We start from the raw sequence: 15,344 nt of genomic DNA, 5'->3' as shown, positions 1-15,344 counted from the left end.
TCCAGACTTGTTAAATAAATTTCCCAGCTCTTGAAGAGCCTTCATTTCCATCACTAGGCTATTTATATTCGCTTTATTACCTTTATTGTCAATTATGAGTATACTTTTTTTAAATGTGTTTTCCTTAATTATGAGGGCCCCTCAGACCAAATACTTTTATGTCGTACTAACTATCATTAATAAAAACTAAATAAATAATAACAATACTATATACAAATAAACATAGTGAACGCTATAAATAATAAATTAATAAATATTACAAAAAACAAAACATTGAAAACAGGAATCATCCATCTAACCAATACAAACTCACTATACCGGACCAATCATTGCTCAGTACCTAAATAAATAATAACAATACTATATACAAATAAACATAGTGAACGCTATAAATAATAAATTAATAAATATTACAAAAAAACAAAACATTGAAAACAGGAATCATCCATCTAACAAATACAAACTCACTATACCGGACCAATCATTGTTCATTACCTAAATAAATAATAACAATACTATATACAAATAAACATAGTGAACGCTATAAATAATAAATTAATAAATATTACAAAAAAACAAAACATTGAAAACAGAAATCATCCATCTAACAAATACAAACTCACTATACCGGACCAATCATTGTTCATTACCTAAATAAATAATAACAATACTATATACAAATAAACATAGTGAACGCTATAAATAATAAATTAATAAATATTACAAAAAAACAAAACATTGAAAACAGAAATCATCCATCTAACAAATACAAACTCACTATACCGGACCAATCATTGTTCATTACCTAAATAAATAATAACAATACTATATACAAATAAACATAGTGAACGCTATAAATAATAAATTAATAAATATTACAAAAAAACAAAACATTGAAAACAGAAATCATCCATCTAACAAATACAAACTCACTATACCGGACCAATCATTGTTCATTACCTAAATAAATAATAACAATACTATATACAAATAAACATAGTGAACGCTATAAATAATAAATTAATAAATATTACAAAAAAACAAAACATTGAAAACAGGAATCATCCATCTAACAAATACAAACTCACTATACCGGACCAATCATTGTTCAATACTGCGCCTCCATTGGTCTCCATCCATTACATCATCCTCGCAAAGTCCCTTACCAATCATTATCTCTTCCACTCCATTCCTCCAGTTATTTCTGGGTCTACCTTCTTTTCCGTCGGCTTGGTGGGTTCCATTTTAGCACCGTTGGCATTCTCTTCAGATGGCCGCACCAAGCAAGTTTCCTGCGAACAATCTCTTCTACCACTGATTTTTCTCTCTTTGCAATTCTTCTTCTTTCAGTGTCACATTTCCTGGACGATCGTCTCCAGAAATCCATTTCTATTGCAGCTATTTTTTTCTGTAATTTCTTGCTAATAGTCCAAGTCTCCGCAGCATAGAGCAGTTTGTTCTGGATATTATATGCTTGGTCTTCATCTGGATATTGCTGCTCCATAAGATAGGGTTCAACATCCCAATTGCTTTTCTCGCACTAGTCACCCGTTTTTCTATATCCAGATCCGACGCTCCATCCAATTGGAGATACGAACCAAGGTACTTGAAGTTCAGTATACTTAAGACCCAAATTTAATTTTTAAATCTCTCGTTGTTGAAAACTTAAAACTGGAATCATTAGCTGGTTACAAAGACATATCTTTGCAACATTATTTTGTCTACGTAGGCATCCTGTACTTTTCAAACCACTTTCAAAATGTCTTGCACGGATTTGATTGCCTTCCCAACTATAGCATTGGGCTAACTAAAATTTTGCTATCTTGCAATATATGCCTCCTGAACGCTCTCTTGCCCGATTATCTGGTCTCAAGCCCTCAAGATTCTGCAAAGATACTTTGCGATCTCAGTTTCACGACGATATACTTCATTATGGTTTATTAAATCTCCTATAGAGCTTCTTTAGTCCTGCTACTTACTCTTTTCTTGGTAAAACCTTCAATTTTTTTTACAGATCTTTCCTTGTAAACACATTCAAAATCAGACAGAAGCTATAAATTTACATAATTTGTGAATGTACGAGGTGTGGCTATTAAATAACGAGACTATTGCTATAAAACATTTTATTTTAAATTTATACATATTTAGTTATTATCACCTTCAATATACACCCCTCCCCTATCCCTACAACGCTCCATGCGAATTTACCATTGTTCGAAACAGTGCTGGAAGTCTTTTTCTGTGAGCTCCTGCATGACACATGCCGCTTTTTCTTTCACAGCTTCAACGGACTGAAATCGTGTTCCTTTTAATGTAGATTTGTCTTTGGGGAACAGATAAAAGTCACATGGGGCCAGCTTAGGCGAATAAGGCGGTTGGCCTAAAACTGGGATGTTGTACTTGCCTAGAAACGTCTTGACAGACAATGCAGTGTGAGCCGGCGCGTTGTATTGATGGAGAACCCATGACTTGTTCTTCCACCAGTCTGGTCGTATTTTTCCTTACTCTTTCACGGAGTTGAGCAAGCACCTCATGGTAATAATGTTGATTAATTATAATCGATATTTTCATCCGTTTTGGACATGGAAAGGCGACCCGGGTGGTCATGATCTCAGACGTCTTCTCAGCCATCTTGGAAACGCTTGAACCTCTCAAAATCTCGTGCACGTGATTAACATTCATCGCCAGAGACTTCTTTTAATAAATGATAAGTTTCAGTAGCGGTTTTATCAAGTTTTGATGTGAAATTTCATGACAATTCGTTGCTCTACTATATGTGTAGTATCAAATTTTCGGCAAAACGAAACTAACACCTCTTACACAAACGACGGTTCCGGTCAGACAGATTTCTCTACAGACACGTGAGACGCTGCAATCGAAAGAGAAGGCATCTGCATAACCATGTTTCAAGTCCAACAGCTTCAAAGATGAAGTGTTGTACTTTGGCGTAACCACCAGCAAGTATACTGGATTAAAAAACAAATAACTCTAAATACCTGCCTGCGCCATATCCTCGTGAAGTCACAGAAATATAAATGAAATTCTGAACATTATCTGTCACGTTGAACCAAAATATAATTTGTGTAGTTTTTATCAGCTTTTATAATATATAATGATAAAAGGTATGTTTAAAGATTTAATGCCTATTATCATAAAATGTTGATAAGCAAGTAAAATTAGGTTGGGCATCAAAACTTTATTATTATTTTAGCTTGTTAATAAAAAATAATAATAATTTAATGGCGCCTGTTCAAAAAAAGATTATCAGCCTATAAACTATAAAGTAGGCTCAGTTATGGTGATAACCATGAAAAGAACACTTGATTTTTGCGAGAGTTTAAACATTAAATTGCAATGAGGAAGTTAAATATGCAATAACAATACTTTACTATCTAAAAGGTTATAAAACGTTGAGTATCGGTAAACCTAATTTGTTTTATTACCTTCTAAGAAAATTTTCAACTTTGAAATTTAACTTAAACATGATCAGAAATCCATTTTAGCGGAAATTAATTTACGTGGAAAAAGGTGGTAGTTACGTATTGTTTGTTTATTAGGTTTGATCACAGGAGATGGAAAAAATGGGTCTTTTTATGATAATCCAAAACGCAAATAGCAATGTCTATCTCCGAATGAAACTCCCACGAAGTTATAGCCGAGCCAAGGTTTTGTTAATCGTTCATATTTTTTTGAACCATCTAAAAAATCTGGACAAACTAATGAATGCACGGATCTTTACTAAAAAACAATTGGATCGAATTAATTGAATCATTAATTGGCAAAAGTTTCCAGCGATTGTCAAATAGAAAAGGCATTATTCTGTGACATGATAATATGCAAGACCGCACTGCGCAAGACGGACACTGCAAAAAAAAAATGAATGAATTTGTGGTGGGTGGTGGTACTGCCTCACCCGCCATATTCGCCGGATATTGCGCCATCAGATTTCCAATTATTCCGATCGCTAAAACACTTTCTAATTGGCCAAAAATTTAAAAAATTTGGATGGTGCACTGCACACTAGATGGATAAAGGTTGTTGATTACGAGGATAATTACATTATTGACAAAAAATATAAAACTTGTTAAAAATTTAACAAGAAAACGACATTCCGGTCCCCGTATTTTTAGGATACCGGATTTGATTCCGAGTCTTCGATTTTATTTAATGTGATAACATGAGAATATACATAAAGAATTTAAAAGAAAATAAAGTGTAGGTAAATTTAATGTATGGTATACGAGTGGCAACACTGTTAAGGGCGAGTGAAATAGGGGTTGATAGTTTTGAGGTGGTAAAAGTTGCAGGTAGCAAGTAATACTCTTTATGTTATGCCTTATGTATTAAGTGAATAAATTATACTTATGTTACATTGGTGTTTATTTCAACCCTTAAGTATTCAACGTATATAATTTTTGTTTTTAATTTTTTTACTCTTCTTTTTACAAAAGAAATCGATCTCACAAAAAATTAAGTAACATATAAAACTCATCCAAAAACAATGTAGGGGAAAGTCGTCTAAGTCGTACCGGTGCTTAAATCGTACCTCAATGATTTCAAAAGTACTTTTACTGCCGAAATGGTAACAGTTATATTGTTATACCGCTCGGTTGTAGTTATGCGCTTAGGCAGCGCCATCTGAGTTTCAATGAATTAAGACTGTTTTTGGGTAAACAAATACATTTATAGCCATTTAAGAGTAATTTCCATCTGGTGTGTGGAAGCTCCTAAAGCAAGAAAACACTAATTTTGCTTTTTAGTATAAGTTATACAGGGTGACCAGAGTTATATGCTCCACCCACTTTTTTTTTTAAACGGCGGGAAATTTCGAAAAAATAAAAAACACGTATTTAATCATTTTTAGTCTAGTTTATTTTCAGTGATTGACCCATTTTTTTAAACCCCTGTATCTCGAGATACAGCATCCAACTTTTGTTTTTCAAATGGAACGTTATATTTTTTGTTGCATATTTTTGTAGTATTTGAGCTCCTAAAAACAACAAAAAAAATTTTTTTGAAATCGGTTAGGTTTTTCAAAAGTTATGGGTATTTAAAATATGAAAAACAAATTTCAGTTTACTGTCAAAATTACGTTATTTTTTTTTTTAAAGAATCTATTCAAACTGGACACAATCAACGGATAGGCAAGCCAAAACTCTGGACTCCCACGCTTTGCTTGCAGCAGCACTTATGGTGGCGAAGTCAAGATCTAGACAGGCTAGAGTTATTCGACGTTCAGGTTGTTTTTCCTACAAACGTTTGAGTTTTGGCTTGCCTATCCGTTGATTGTGTCCAGTTTGAATAGATTCTTTAAAAAAAAATAACGTAATTTTGACAGTAAACTGAAATTTGTTTTTCATATTTTAAATACCCATAACTTTTGAAAAACCTAACCGATTTCATAAAAAATTTTTTTGTTGTTTTTAGGAGCTCAAATACTACAAAAATATGCAACAAAAAATATAACGTTCCATTTGAAAAACAAAAGTTGGATACTGTATCTCGAGATACAGGGGTTTAAAAAAATGGGTCAATCACTGAAAATAAACTAGACTAAAAATGATTAAATACGTGTTTTTTATTTTTTCGAAATTTCCCGCCGTTAAAAAAAAAAGTGGGTGGAGCATATAACTTTGGTCACCCTGTATATCTATTAGTGATTTGTTTTCCTCTTGCAGTGTTGTAAAACATATTTTTTTTCAAAATAGTTTTGGGATTTTATTAACTGTCTTTATTATTTATCGTACCGGTGGTACGATTTAAGACCCGACCGCAAGGAGTTTTAAGTTTAGTTTTCTGGCGTATTTGTTGAAATACATTTTCGATAACTATGGTGGCTAGATAGATGAGCACACTCGTCTTCAACCATTGGACCGTTCTTTTTAAATCACCTTAAGAGTGATTATAACGAAGTCTCATCAATTTGGTAAGAACAAAGTCCTGGCGTAACAATTAAACAAAGTACCGTTTCAAAGTTATTGGGTAAAATATACCCAAAAATCTGATCAGTTTATCGCCAGGAACGGCTTCAAAATTTACAGGATTGTGGCCAAATAATAGACATGTCTTTTGGGATGAAGACCTCTTTGGTAAATAGTGATAAGTTACGGCCCGCGGGTCACATGAGGCCCCCCTGAGGACATTTATCCGGCCCCCGCCGCTACTTCCGGAAGGGGCATCTCTTTCATTGGTGGTCAGTGAGAGGAGGAGCACTATATGTGGCGGTGCCGCAAAGCGCTGCGTCGCTCAGGTTCAGTACTACTTCCGACGGCGCGGGATGCACGCGTCACGGCTCCGAAAACAGTGTAAAATAACATCAGAAGTAGGAAGAAGGGCAAAGCACTATGACTAAACCGGACAATGACCATCTCATTAGCCCAAAAGCAGGTGGTCCATAGTTCCCACAGAAATACTGGGCAGTTTGGTGATTTAAATTTACTTGTTCTTTATTTGAAATATTCTATTTGTTCCCGTTTTTTTTTTTTTTTTTTACTTTAAAATAGTTTGTTTTATAGTCCGGCCCTCCAACGGTCTGAGGGACAGTGAACTGTGGCCCCCTGTGTAAAAAGTTTGGGGACCCCTGGTCCAAACCAACTCCAGAAGAGAGAAAATTGAAACTGAAGAAACTGAAAGTCTGTCAGCAGACCCATTTCCATCGACTCTAGGACAACTCCTAAACAAGTCGTGACAAATACAGGAATTGAAACATTTGCTGTCGATATTATTGTCTCAGATTCAGTCACACCAACTTACCACGTCCAGTCTACGATAGAAATAAAGGCAAATTTGAATACTCCAAATTCGCAAATTTTGAAGGCTCCAGTTCTACGTGCAAATATATTTATTTGAAAATAAACCATATATTGATTTAATTTTAGCTCGAGGTACGACTTAAGCGGTAGGTGGTACGGCTTAAGGTACTGGTTTCCTTATTCGTACCGATTTCAATTTTATTTTTAGGGTTTTAAGGAAAAAGTGGGCAGACTACTTAACTTTTTGCAATAAATGAAAGCAGGGTTTACTAAGGTTTCCAATGATACCCATAAGTATGTATTTACTAATATATTCTCTGATTTCTGGGCACGCTTTTTTAAGAGGTAAGACTTGAGGAACCTTACATAACAATACATCTTCACTGATAAAAGCATTCGATAAGTTATTTTTTTTCGCCAGTCTTTCCAAATGATAAAATGATAAATTCACGTTAGGAGATTTAACATGATCAGAATCTGCCATTCTTTTAGCGTAGAAAGCATAGCTGTATCAGGAATGGATCCTTACAAATTCAGAAGTAATACATACATTTTTACCAGGATGTGAGAAGAACTGTAGTAAATATTTCAAGAGAAAAAGCCTTATTGAATTCTTTTAAAGAGAAGGTCCTGCTATTGTTGGACGTTTTGCTGTACAAATGGTAACATTTTGCAGAATAAAAGGTGGAATGAACCTTTTACATATTTTTTAGTATTCGATTCACTCAACCAAATAAGACTTTTCAAAGATATCTCACCATCCACACTGTCTAATCTTTTTCCTAGAAAATCAACTTCTTTTGGACTAAACAAAGATACCTGCTTACTCACAGATATTATGTGAACACAGTCCTGGTAAAATATTATTTTATTTTTCTAATATCGGTAAACAAAAAACTATTGTAAAGATATTTTTATTTGCTAACGTTTCGACAAATATAGTATGTTGTCTTTATCAAGGCCCAATAACACTCAGCAATTATATCGTTGATTTAGATAAGTATTTGAATCGTTTCTTAGTTGTCTTTCTAGTGGCTCGGCTCTCCTTCTCTTCCTAATGTATGCATCAACCTTAGTTTTCATGAATGGTGAAAATAGCCTTAGCGAATTTCATTAACTCAACCGTTTGCCCTCAGATTGACATTGATGAATTCTAGGGTCAGCTTGTGCAATTCCACATACCCTCTTTTAGTGAACAAGTTTTTTTTTTTTTTTTTTTTTTTTTTTTTTTTTTTTTTTTTAATTTATTTATTTTCACAACTGCAGAATAATTCTGCATCAAGTGAAGCTGATACAACATGATAGTGGAATAGATACATGAATACATGAGGGGAGAATTCACCCATTGGTGAAACTCCCAAAGTGGTACAGTTCACTATTGTACATTGGCTCTTACTTCATTTAGAAGATCGCGTGGCCACCTGCGCTTCAACCGCCTGGGAGGATTTCCTGGTAGAGTGTAAGTTGAGCTACTAGAGGATTGGGATGTGAGGTGATTGATGTGTGGAATTTAAAGTAACGGGATCTTACAGCTTCTGAAACATAAGGAACAAGGAAATCTCGGTGCAAGGTATGATTGGAAACAAAGTAAGGAGCATTAGCGATTCGACGGAGAGTTTTTGACTGGAAGGATTGGATTCTGTAGATATTGGAAGCTTTGGCTGAGCCCCAAAGTTCCATTCCGTAAGTCCAGGCAGGTTTCAGTATCATAGTGTAGATAAGTCGTTTATTCTGTAGAGAGAGTTTAGATCGCTTGTCGAGAAGTCTAGAGAGAAGTTTGTATCGTCTGTTCAGTTCTTTCCGTTTGAGTCTAGTATGTGGATTCCAGGTTAGGCGTTTGTCCATGAAGAGTCCTAGGTACTTAACACAATCTGTTGTGGGAAGAGGAGTGAGGTTTAGGTAAACGGGTGGAAGGATAGTTCGCCTTAGGGAGCATGTAATGTAATTACATTTATTTTCATTAATTTTAATTCTCCATTTCTTTAGCCAAGGCTCAAGAGATTCTATATGGGATTGGAGGAAGCGGTAGGCAAGGACCGGGTCTTTATGAGGAGAGAGGATGGCCGTATCATCGGCATAAGTAAAAAGAAAGGTACGAGGATTGGTAGGAATATCAGCAGTGTATATGGTGTAGAGTACAGGCCCAAGGACACTTCCCTGGGGAACACCTGCTCGAACTGGGTAACAAGGATACTTGGAATTTCCACAGACGACACTAAATAAGCGTCCAGTAAGGTAAGATTGAAGGATGAGAAAATATGTAGTTGGTAGGATGCTCTTGAGTTTGGCAAGCAATCCCCGGTGCCAGACGCGATCGAAAGCTTGAGCAACGTCGAGAAAAACTCCCGGACAATACTGTCCATTCTCAAGAGAGGTTGAGATTACATCCACAACACGATGACAGTGAACAAGTTTAAATAATAACAATCAAAATAATAATAAAGCATAGGGAAAGGATTAGCTATGCGGTTAGCGTACTGGACTCCCACGCGGAGGTCCCGGGTTCGAATCCAGCTGCTGACCCTTAGATTCTCTCTTCCTAGGAGCTTCTTACAGTCCGGTGATGGTCAGTGTTGTCTGTAACGAGAGAACACTGTCCGGAGGCCAGTGCACTAAAAAAAGCTCCGGGTGCCAATAACCTTAGATGTTGACGCGCCTTAAATCATAAAAAAATAATAATAATAAAGCCTTCTTAGTCTCAATATTTTGAAAAGATGTTCAGATGTATATAATTCATTTTGTTCTCTTCTTTTTTGAATTGTTTCGAATTGAACATGTTTGTTTTCATTTTACTGTTTAAAAGCCTTTTTGATTCATCTAAGAGTGCATTTTTATTTTTCAGTTGTGTAAATGACAGAATAAATACATTTTCTTTAAGTAGGTATCAACCACCCTGCACAAATTCTTCGCTGTCAGTAGTATTAGCTGTGTTTTGTCTTCATATATTGTACACATGATTTATTATTGTTCTTTATAAGTAAAGTAATCGCCTATTTTTTCAGGCAGATCTTTAAACGTCACCGTGGATGGGTGGCGGAAGCTCATACTTTATTATAAACATTTTTCTGACAACTAAAAAGTAGTCATACGCGGGATTCGAACCGGCGATCTCTTACTCACAAAGCCAAGCTCTTGACCACTAGACCAACACACCCGCCTCTCATTATACGTGTATACAGTATAAAAATATTTTACCCTTTATTATAAAACCATTTTTTTGGAACATGTTACGATCCGAATAACGATAAATATCTCCAGAAAAATTTTTAATTGAACTAGAAACAAATAGGTATGTGCACTTAAAATTGTGAGAGTTCTGAATTAAATAGTTATTGAAATATTTTACGCATTATTTTTATTTTTTTAGGATGTAAAGTGAGCGTAATTCTTGTTCGAGGTTATTACTACCTAAAATACGATTAATTAGCGCCATGACGCCGACGAAAGACAATCTCTAGCAGCTTGCATTAGAGCATGACAGTTTATAAATTAAATAAATTGGCAAGAAAGGGACAGCCTTCCATTTCTGTCATACATTACTTACTTAAAACTACCCTACCTTATTAATTTAAACGGGCACTGTTGGACACTGAAAACAAGAGTTTCTAGTTAGCTCTAGTTACAAGCCAAAGAAAACAAGTCATTTAGTTATGATTTATCACTTTTCTATGTTACTTTATTCTTAATTAACCTGATTGATAAAGACAAAATTACCATCATTTAAAAAAAAAAATGTAACTCCTGTTATTTTATAAACGTATAGTTATAGTTTTTTTCTTTTTCTTGGCTTTTAGGATTAAGAAATATAGTTTAATGCACCCGTTTGGAGTAATTTGTGATTATTTTGCTCAAGACAAATTAAGTTTTCGATCCATATACTCTAAAAATAAGGAGTTTTGAAGCACTGAAAAGAATAGTGAAGGAATTTGATAGTGATAGTTGCAGGAACAAATCTAGCACGCGAACATTGAAATTAATTGTGATTCTGGTGAACAAATAGGTTCTAGGTTGCCCTTTATATAGTTCAGCACATTGTTAAGTTATTTAAATGCCTGTGTTAATAATAATTAAATATTTGACTAAAATTTCTATATGAAAGTCAGACAAGAAGTTTAAGGCAAATGCTTGTTCCTGGTTACGTGGAGTGGTTCTTAAATAACCAGACTATTGCTGTAAAACATTTTATTTTAAATTTATACATATTTAGTTATTGTCACCTTCAATATACACCCCTCCCCTATCACTACAACGCTCCATGCGAATTTACCATTGTTCGAAACAGTGCTGGAAGTCTTTTTCTGTCAGCTCCTGCATGACGCGTGCCGCTTTTTCTTTCGCAGCTTCAACGGACTGAAATCGTGTTCCTTTTAATGCAGATTTTAAGGCGGATGGCCTAAAACTGGGATATTGTTATATTACTTGGCTAGAAACGTCTTGGACAGACAATGCAGTGTGAGCCGGCGCGTTGTCTTGATGGAGAACCCCGTGACTTGTTCTACCTCAAATCGGGTCGTTTTTTCCTTACTCTTTCACGGAGTTGAGCCAAGCACCTCACGGTAGTAATGTTGATTAATTATAATCGATATTTTCATCCGTTTTTGGACGTGAAAGGGCGACCCGGGCGGTCATCATCTCCGACATCTTCTCGGCCATCTTGGAAACGCTTGAACTACACAAAAAAACTCGCGCACTTAACAATCATCACCATAAACTTCTTTGTAATAAAAGATAAGTTTCAGTAGCGGTTTCACCAAGTTTTGATATGAAAATTCACGACAATTCGTTGCTCTACTACATGTGTAGTATCATGTTTTCGCGCAAAACGAAACTAACACCTCTTACACAAACGACGGTTCCGGTCAGACAGATTTCTCTACAAACACGTGAGACGCTGCAATCGAAAGAGAAGGCTTTACGCTGCACAGCTGTCGTTAGGATTTGCGTATGCATAGTTCTTCTGTAGCAGCATCAGTCTCGTTATTTAATAGCCACAGCTCGTAGTTATCTTTCTTTTTAAAATTACATTTAATAAGAATCGCTCTTCCGCCTGTTACCTATATTTATGGCTACTAAAATAAATAAATAACTTAAAGTACGATTGGTTAGATTCATTGATATAATTTAGATTTTACGAGTATGTTTGATTTCTTACTTACTTACTGTGTTCACTTCTTTTCTACAACGTTTTATTGCAATGTAATTTTGAATTGTAAATAAGAGAATTAAAAGGCCAGAAATTATTCAAAGTGGTTTAAATATAATTTCTTTTAACGTTTTTCAGGTAAATAAGAATACGGTTTCGACAGCATTAAATCAACCAAACCTCCAAAATCTCATTAAATATTCATGAGAACATTCTGCCAAACAATTAAAGCAAGCACAGTTCAACTAAAGCGCAGGCTTTAACTTTTTTTATTGCTGGTTTTTATAAAAGTTAACAAATTCCATATTTTTGTGATTTTTTTTTGTTTTTAAATAAATACAGTCGAGCTTCTCAATAACGGCACTGGCGGGGGAAAGCAAAGTGGCCGCTGTTTGGAGGTGGCCGTTAGAAGGAGGTAGGCAAGTTTCATAATGAAAAAATATGGGGTTTTTTTTCGAACATCTATTTAAAAATTGTTTATTATTAATAGATTTAAAAACGTACATAATTGCATAATTATTTAGCTATATATGCATCAAATTTTTCTTAATTATCCAAAAAAATTTATCAAAAAACTACATATTATTGACTTATTTAATAATTTTTATAATAATCATCACATTTATTCATAACAATAATAATTTATGGTAAAATTATCATCATACTATCATCTATTATTAGAAAAATAGAACAAACCTTTCGGCAAGTTGACGAACTTGCGAATCAACACATTTATTTTCTCTTCTAGAGTTAACCACTTTCGTTTGAGAGACATATCGGAAAAAATAATATTGTTCGTCCAAAGTAATATTGAAAAATGATTAAAATGGTACAAGATGTATGGAGCTTACGAGGGTCGTTTGAAAAGTCCGTGCTAAGTCAGAGAGATAGTACCACTGGCGCGTATCGAGGTTATGTTTAGTTAGTAGCATCTCTTGGAAGAACACACACCAAGTTTCAGCCAGATCGGTCTATTTCTTTGTGTTTGGCATTCGTTTGAATCGAGGAAGTCGAGTGATTTTCAAAAAATGGACGAAAAAGAATTTCGTGTGTTGATTAAACACTACTTTATGAAAGGCAAAACGCCTCAGGAGACTAAAGAGAAGCTTGATAAACATTATGGTGACTCTGCACCTTCGATTAGAACAGTTTATAAGTGGGCATCTCGAATGAACGGGTACATAATATTTTGCATCAACATTTGGACATGACAAAGCTATCCGCAAGATGGGTGCCGCGATTGCTCACGCTTGACCAAAAACGAAATCGTGTGAAGTGTTGCAAGGACGGTTTGCAGCTGTTCCAGAAGAATCCGCAGGACTTTAAGCGTCGTTTCGTCACTGTGGATGAAACATGGATACATCACTACACTCCTGAGACCAAAGAACAATCTAAACAATGGGTTACCAGGGGGGAATCTGCGCCAAAAAAGGCGAAGACCGTTTCCTTCGGCCGGAAAGATTATGGCGACTGTCTTTTGGGATTCGCAAGGAATAATCCTCATCGACTATCTGGAAAAGGGTAAAACTATTACAGGTGCATATTATTCATCGTTATTGGACCGTTTGAAAACCGAGCTGCAAGAAAAACGCCCACAATTGGCCCACAAAAAAGTCCTTTTTCATCACGACAACGCACCAGCTCACACCTCAGCAGTTGTGGTCGCAAAATTAATGGAAATAGGGTTCCAACTCGTTTCACATCCCCCCTATTCTCCAGACTTGGCTCCCTCGGACTACTATTTGTTCCCAAATATGAAGAAATGGCTGGCGGGAAAAAGATTTTATTCAAACGAGGAGGTGATTGCAGAAACGAATGGCTATTTTTCAGACTTGGACAAACCCTATTATTCGGAAGGGATCAACAAACTAGAGCAGCGTTGGACGAAGTGTATAAGCCTAAAAGGAGACTATGTTGAAAAATAAAAAAGGTTTACCCCAAAAAATTAAGTAGTTTTTATTTTTGCACCCTCGTATATAGGAAACTTTAGGAAAAACCAGAAAAAAACAAAAACTTGAGAGGGGATAATTATTTTGATCACCGCGTCAAACGAACTTTTAATAATAAGATGGTCGTTGGTGGGAGGTGAAACATTTAATCCGTTCCCCAAAAAATCAATGTCCGCGGTCGGTATGTAGAGTGTCCGTTAGACGGAGGTTCTTTTATATAGAAAGTGTATAGGGGTAAAACGGGGAAATCCAAAAACTGGTACTTAAATGGAGGTGGATGCTAGTGAGAGTGTCCTTTATGGGAGGCTCCACTATACATATTTTGATGGAAGTAGCCTGAGAATTGTAGCTATGAGCTCAAACATACTGTGCTTCTGTACATCAAGTTTTCCATTAAAGAATTATTAAAGGTCACTGTGCGTCATCGCACGGAAACGTTACGAAAACTACACGCTTACGCAATATTATTTAATCAAAGTTTTTTAAACTTCATCAAGTCGGCCCAGTTTTTTAGATTACCAAAAAAAATAATGCAAAGATGAGAATACTTTCTTCTTCAACTTTTTGTTTTAAATAGAGTTGCCATTAAAGTTTTGCAACAAAAGTTACTTAGCGCTTCGGTCGTTAATATGTCTGCTTTTAAACTAAAAAAGTTTAGTGTTGCCAACATCCATTTAGGGTGTACAAAAAAAAAATTTCCCCCTTCGAAGAAAAACAGGGAAAAACAAGTAAAATTTGACTTCATCTTGGAAATAGATGTGCATAATTGGAATAAATTGTAAAAGGGCTAGAACTTATTTATTATAGTAAAAACCATTTTTTAGTGTACTGTGTAACCTACGCATTAAAGAAATTAGTAAATTTCTGAATCCAAGCAACTAATTTTTTTTCCCTCAGGTTGTTCGTAGTTACAAAATCTTTTTATTCATCTTTTTGGACCTGAAAGAATTAGTTTTTGATCATGCTGAATATTCGAAAAAAAAAAAACTGTGGCTATGTCCATGACGTGTGTTGTATGTGAATACGTTTACGTAACGGGTTATATTTTTTATATAATATATTTTTATTTATGTATTTAGGATGAAATCAAGGAAACAAATCGACGATCGAACACAATGTATGCCTATACAGTCCGTTGTCGATGTAGAAGCGATTTCATCATCCACTTGCATAATTTCAACCGCCCCCGCTGCAGATGTACTGGACACCGTCGTTGATCCGCTCGGCCGCATTCATTCTTTTACGTTCCATTATTACCATTCGATTGTTCTTGAGAAGCCCTTTTAAACCGTAAACGATCTCTGTATTTAGTTTTGGCTTTTCGACGCGTATAGGCCGACATTATATATTTTTGATAATTTTTTTTTATTCTAACACCTTATTATATTCACTGTCACTATTTTACACTAATGTTTTATATACAATCGATAGATTGTGACCACATCTGACGATTAAAACTTAAACGAGTCAAAAGTTATACCAATTGCAAATCTCGATACG

At 35.2% G+C, this 15,344-nt stretch overlaps 1 protein-coding gene across 1 annotated transcript in view; it reads left to right on the top strand.

Annotated features, from left to right (window-relative positions):
- LOC141447108 (opioid-binding protein/cell adhesion molecule-like) overlaps positions 1-15,344 on the top strand; it is a 771,975-nt gene that overhangs the window by 720,785 nt on the left and 35,846 nt on the right. The gene's annotated exons all lie outside the window — the stretch shown is intronic.

This window comes from Rhodnius prolixus, unplaced genomic scaffold, assembly GCF_049639745.1.
Source record: "Rhodnius prolixus isolate KJV_2025 unplaced genomic scaffold, Rpr scaffold_7, whole genome shotgun sequence".
Lineage (NCBI taxonomy): Eukaryota > Metazoa > Arthropoda > Insecta > Hemiptera > Reduviidae > Rhodnius > Rhodnius prolixus.
This window is presented reverse-complemented; position numbering and strand designations above follow the sequence as displayed.